The following is a 6,756-nucleotide window of genomic DNA, read 5'->3' as shown; positions in this document are numbered from 1 at the left end:
GCTACGAGAACGTAGTGGTTGAGGAGTAAAATTTCAAATAATGTACAATGTTCAAACACTGACACGTCAAAAATATTGCTATCAAAAATATTGCTACTTTTCGTGATTGACCCCTTATATGGGCCTTGGGTAGGTTGGCATGGACCGTTCAGACGATGTGCTTTACTAATTTTAAAACCATTATATTTACGAAAAAGTTTCAATTTTTTGGCCCTTAAAATCCATTTGACTGCCATGTCTTGCCGATAAAATCACCATGCCTTGTCAACCGGTAAAAAATAAATAAAAGAAAGCAAGAAGAATAGAACACACGAGAGGCATGTTTCCAACTAATCCTAAGGCTTACCTATTTATTAAACTAGTTACAGTTTTATCTAAACTAGTGAAGTGACCCATGCAAAAAGTTTTTTTTTAATTGGATTTTGTCATGGGGTTGTTATAAGCATCATTCATCAAGGAATAAACATTCAACAAATACCAAATAACGGACTAAGATGGTGTTAAAAGTCTGCACATAGTAACACATGACAAAAATTGTACATTCGGGAAATACAAAGAAAAGTGTATTCTTTCATTTTTTTTTTAGTATTAATATGCACATGTACTGAAATTTAAAAGCAGACTAGTTAAATAAGATGGTTCTGAATCATAGTCAAAACCCACTACATATAACTTATACAAACAAATGCCTCAAGAAAATGTGTAAGTGTGTTATGTTCCTTGTAATGACATGTTTATGTAATCACTTCAATATAGAATGAATGTATACGAAAAAAGGCGACTGGCTAGGTTTTAAGAAAACGCATTCAAATTTACAGAAGACGTGAGGTAAAATCATATTTAGTTGGACACAATACTGACTGTAATTAAAGAAGAAATTCCACCAACTTGATTTATAAAAAGTTATATAGTTAATATTGGGGTAGTTATAAAGTATGATTAGAAAGGACTATGAATTAGTGTTGATGAAGTAACCTTTTCCCATGGAAGAGAATCCAACAATAGTAGGAATGTCAATAAAGATGTAGAATACTTGGAAAAATATGTACTCATGAGGTGGAACAAATAGAGGTAAAACCAAGAAACTGCATATTTTGTTGATGTTCAACAAAAATAGGCATCTTTAAGTTGAATATCAAACTTTTTGTCAAGAATAATACACACAATATGATCAAACTTTTATGATGTATATTAGTTTTGAACGTGATAATCAACTAATTGACATCATAAAACAATTATATGGTAATGATCAGTTTACCTAAAATGGAACTATGGAAGAACTTAAACTATAAAAAAAATGTAAAAAGAAAACAGAGCAACCAAGTAGAAAGAATCTTTGAACAGAAGTAGGACCAAGAACAGATTGTTGAAGTTGTACATAAAAGGTAATTTTGAACTTTGGAGATTGTAAAAGAAAAGAGAAATTATACAGACACTGATTATGCAAGAGAATTGGATGATAATGGAAAAGCCATTGCAAGTTGATTCGTTTGAATTAGCATTGGTAACCTGATGATAAGCACTTGGTAAGGTGCATATGGTTTGAAACACAGTATGTTATCCCTCAACAGGGGTCATCGGTCAACAGTCAGACCACCTTCATAAAATGAACATGACACAGGTTAAAGAAAGTTTGGGGGTGTTCATTGAGGCAATATCACAAACACTTGGCGTGCAACGTTGGATACCAAAAATTAGGATTGAAATCTTACTCTGCTTTTGAAGCGTTTAAGCATACACTTCTTCCCCGAAAGGCTACACAAACGTCGCTACTATTAAAATTGTTCTTGCACCACCACTTGCATGTCATCAAATATATAATAGAAACAAAACTTGAGATGAGTCTGTAATAACCGGGTGCACCATAGTGACGGTGTATAAGGCGGTGGCATTAAGAGCTTTTCTAGGAAAGCAGACAAAGAAGAAGCAACACACAAGAATCAGTGAAGAAGGACAAGATAACAACACGTAAAAGTAATGTGGGACAATCAAAAGAGAAACTTACCAAGGGGGATGCTGACGGAGGGCGGCAATGGAGGTGGAACTTACCAAGGGGGATGCTGACGGAGAGCGCCGGTAGAGGTGGGTGTCGTTGGCGGAGGGGAAAAATAGGAGGAGGACGGTGTTGGGCAGCCCAATGGAGACGACGTGCCACTTTGATAAATCGATTTCTAGAAAGATATGGAGATCGATCAGAAAAGGAATACAATTAAACTGAGTTGAACTGAGTCGGCAACACCACCTTAGGAGTAGGAAATCGGTGGATCAAGAGAAGAACACGTCGCCTTGTAGACAGAAGAGCCGTTGACTCACTCCCTTTAGTCACCGAGCCGCAAGAAAGCGAGGGTGGAAAAGTCGAAGGAGATCTTCAGCAGCTGATGAATTGGATCGATTGTAATGGTCGTAACAGGGGATGATTAGGGTTGTTAGGAGAACATATAAGGGGGATTGTTAAGAGAGAGGGTTCTGGAGGAATGGTATGGTGAAAGTTGTGGAGGAAAATTGAGCCGAAGATAGAGAAGAAGGGCCGACAAAAAAGCGGTGGAGTTAACCTCTGTGGTAACCCGATGAACAGCACCCCTGGTGAGTCACTCTTCATAAGGGAAGACGAAATTAATCTATATAATATATAATAAGATGTCGCCGAAAAAATGGATAAAAAATCATAAATTTGAGACTCGAACACAAGACTAACTCAAAACTTTGGAAATGAATTTTACCACCTATAGCAACTTTAGAAAACTCATCCCGGTGGGAGAATGAAAAGGAAATTGGTTTATAATTACAAAGACTAGCTACCTTTGTAAGACCTATTAGAACCAAGGCTCTCTCTTGCGCGTGCACGCAGGGGGTGCAAATGCGAGCCAAATTGGCTTCGGGCCACTGAACTTGTGTGCGAGCGCGCGTCCTGCGGGCACGAATGCACCACCGGTCGACCAGAAAAGTTCAAGGACCTTTTTTCATTTTGGTTAACAGTTACAAAAACGAATTAAGAGCAATTAGTCATAGATTTCGGTTTTGATTTCTTGATTAATTTTCTTATTTAAATTGTGACAGTTACGATTTCGTTTTTAATTACATCGGTTATGTGACTAATTCATTACATCGGTTACATTGGGTAGTATATATACAACGTCTATGTGACCGATTCATTACACCGAATGAAACGAAATCATTCTCTTCCTCTCTTACGCTTCTGCTTCATTTTTCTCTCCTGCTGCAACTAAGGTATCATGGGCCAAGTGAGGGTTCGGGCAATCTAGAAGAATTGCTTTCTACTGTTGTATCCTGAGAAACAAACACCCATATAGTCCAAGAACTACAAGTCCTCCTACATGACATGCATGCCGAGGGTATGGGGTTGAATGAGCCTTTTTCTGTAGCTTCCATGATTGAGAAGCTACCCCCTAGTTGGGTTGATTTCAAGAACTACTTGAAACATAAGAGAAAGGAGATGTCCATTGAGGACCTTATTGTTCGCCTTCGAATTGAAGAGGACAATAAGATAGCTCAAAGGAGTAGTTATACCCCTACTTCTGAGAAAGCTAATGTGGTTGAGCATGACCAAACTTCTGGGAAGAACAAATTTGGAAAGGGAAAATTCCAAAAGAAAGGCAAGGGTTCAAACTTGGGAGCCAAAGGTGGAACTTTTAAGAAAAAGTTTCAAGGAAACTGCCATAACTGTGACCAACGGGGTCATCGGGCTGCAAATTGCAAGCTTCCAAAGAAGGCTAAGGAGGCAAATGTTGTGGAGAAGATAACCAAAGATGTGTCTGACATCGATCTTGCAGCGGTTATTTCTGAAGTTAATCTTGTGGAGTCCAATCCAAGGGAGTGGTGGATTGATACGGGAGCTACCCGTCATGTTTGCTCAAATAGAGAATGGTTCAGAAACTTCAAGGTTGTGGATAATGGTGACAAGCTGTTCATGGGAAACTTGGCCACTGCTGATATCCAAGGTGTTGGAAAGATTGTGTTGAAGATGACGTCGGGAAGAGAGCTGAGGTTGAATGATGTGTTGTATGTACCCGAAATTCGTAAGAATCTTGTGTCGGGTTGGTTGTTGAACAAGCATGGTTTTCGCTTGGTGTTTGAGTCAGATAAATTTGTGTTAACCAAAAATGGTGTGTATGTGGGTAAGGGGTATGCTGATAGGGGTATGTTCAAACTTTGTGTAATGGCTCTTAAGCCAAGTGACAATGATAATGAAATGAATAACTCTTCTACTTACTTGATTGAGTCTTCAAATATATGGCATGCTAGATTAGGACATGTTAATTTTGATACTCTTCGTCGTTTAATTAAACTCAATCACATACCACACTTTCACATTGACTCAAAATACAAATGCAACGCTTGTGTTGAATCGAAATTAACACGACAATCTTTCAAGTCCATTCAAAGGAAAACCGAACCACTTGGATTAATTCACACCGATGTGTGTGACATGAAATCAATTCCATCTAAAGGTGGAAATAAGTACTTTATTACTTTTATTGATGATTGCACTAAATTATGCTATGTCTATTTACTTAAAAGTAAAGATGAGGCTATAGAGAAGTTTAAAGTGTATAAAAGTGAAGTTGAGAATCAACTTAATAAGAAAATTAAAGTACTAAGAAGTGACCATGGAGGTGAATATGTATCACCGTTTGAGGAATTCTGTGCAACTCATGGTATCATACATGAGCTTACTGCACCTTATTCACCACAACAAAATGGTATGGCAGAAAGGAAAAATCGGACCTTAAAGGAAATGATGAATGCCAAGTTGTTAAGTTCTGGGCTGCCACCCTCAATGTGGGGGGGGGGGAAGCTATACTTTCAGCTAACTACCTTTTAAATAAGGTCCCACGAAAGAAATCGGATAAAACACTATACGAGTTATGGTCAGGTATAAAACCATCCTACAAATACCTTCGAGTGTGGGGGTGCCTTGCAAAGGTCGTGGTACCTGCACCCAAGGTGGTTAAGATAGGACCCAAGACTGTTGATTGCATATTTGTTGGATATGCACAAAACAATAGTGTGTATCGATTTCTTGTACATGACTCAAAAATTCTAGAAATTCACAAAGGCACAATAATGGAGTCAAGAAATGCATCGTTCTTTGAGAATGTGTTTCCATGTCTTCATAAGGTTGAGACAAATGCTTCAAAGTTAATTGAGCACAATGAATCCTCTTATGAAGAAGAAATAGAGGAAGAAACAGAGCCCCGTAGAAGTAAAAGGGCACGAGTGGAGAAGTCGTTTGGAGATGATTTCTACACTTACATGGTTGAAAGAGAGCCTCAAACTTTCAAAGAGGCGGTCACCTCCTCAGAAGGACCTCAAAGTAAAGAGGCAATTAAAAGCGAAATGGATTCAATCTTGCAAAACCATACATGGGAGCTAGTGGATTTACCTCAAGGTTGCAAACCACTAGGCTATAAATGGATTTTCAAGAAGAAAATGAAAGCGGATGGAACCATTGACAATTACAAGGCAAGACTAGTAATTAAAGGCTATAGACAGAAAAGTGGTCTTGATTATTTTGATACGTACTCTCCTGTCACACGTATTACATCCATTAGATTGGTACTTGCAATTGCTTATATAAGAAATCTTGAAGTACATCAAATGGATGTTAAAACAGCTTTTTTAAATGAGGATTTAGAAGAAGAAATCTACATGGAACAACCAGAAGGGTATGTTGCCCCAGGACAAGAATCAAAGGTTTGCAAACTAGTGAAGTCATTATATGGGTTGAAACAAGCCCCAAAACAATGACATCAAAAGTTTGACCATGTGATGTTGGAAAATGGATACAAGATTAATGAATGTGACAAGTGTGTTTATGTTAAAAACACAAGTGAGGGTTATGTTATCTTGTGCCTTTATGTTGATGATATGCTTATTGTTGGTAGCAACGATAAAATGGTTCAATCAACAAAGAACATGCTAAAGGCAAGATTCGACATGAAAGATATGGGTCTGGCAGACGTCATCCTTGGTGTGAAAACCTCAAGGATTGAAAATGGACTTACTTTGAATCAAACCCATTATGTGGATAAAATTCTTGAGAAGTTCAACTCTGGTGATACTACTGTAGCTAGGACACCAATTGATACAAGTCATCATCTAAGTAAAAATAGAGGTGAAGGGCTTGCACAAGTCGAATATGCAAGAATCATTGGTAGTTTGATGTACCTTATGAGTTGTACCAGACCCGACTTAGCTTTTGCAATAAGTAGACTAAGTAGATATACCAGTAATCCAAGTGCTGAACACTAGAAGAGTATTAAAAGAGTATTACAATACTTAAGGTACACTCGCAATTATGGGTTGCACTATACAAGATATCCCGAGGTCATAGAAGGGTATAGTGATGCAAATTGAATATCTGACATTAAAGACACCAAGTCAACCAGCGGGTTTTTGTTCACACTTGGAGGTGGAGCTATATCATGGAAATCTTCAAAACAAACTATTATAGCTAGATCCACCATGGAATCTGAATTTATAGCACTTGATAAAAGTGAAGAAGAATCTGAATGACTACGACAATTTTTGGAAGATATACTAGGTTGGCCTAAACCAGTTTCTGCAATCTCAATCCATTGCGATAGTCAATCGGCAATTGGACGAGCGCAAAGTGCTATGTATAATGGTAAGTCTCGACACATCCACACAACACCATTCGACAACTACTCTCAACAGGAGTTATCTCAATTGACTACATAAGGTCCAAGGATAACATTGCGGATCCGCTAACCA

At 38.0% G+C, this 6,756-nt stretch overlaps 1 long non-coding RNA gene across 2 annotated transcripts; it reads right to left on the bottom strand.

The window, feature by feature from the left end:
* Window positions 1–1,300: 1,300 nt before the first annotated feature.
* Window positions 1,301–2,597, bottom strand: LOC145114568 (uncharacterized). Of its 2 annotated transcripts, XR_013711080.1 has the most exons (4): window positions 2,243–2,597; window positions 2,006–2,171; window positions 1,713–1,903; window positions 1,301–1,597 (listed from the first exon to the last, which is right to left on the bottom strand). It is a non-coding gene; the product is annotated as an uncharacterized LOC145114568 (long non-coding RNA). The 2 variants fall into 2 exon arrangements; XR_013711079.1 differs by having other exon boundaries at window positions 2,006–2,597.
* Between the last annotated feature and the right edge of the window lie 4,159 nt (window positions 2,598–6,756).

The sequence above is a fragment of the Lactuca virosa genome, chromosome 5, assembly GCF_052849685.1.
Source record: "Lactuca virosa cultivar CGN04683 chromosome 5, Lactuca_virosa_CGN04683_v6, whole genome shotgun sequence".
In the NCBI taxonomy this organism is placed as follows: Eukaryota; Viridiplantae; Streptophyta; class Magnoliopsida; order Asterales; family Asteraceae; genus Lactuca; species Lactuca virosa.
Note: the sequence above shows the minus strand (reverse complement) of the source record. Positions and strands in the feature narration are given on the sequence as shown.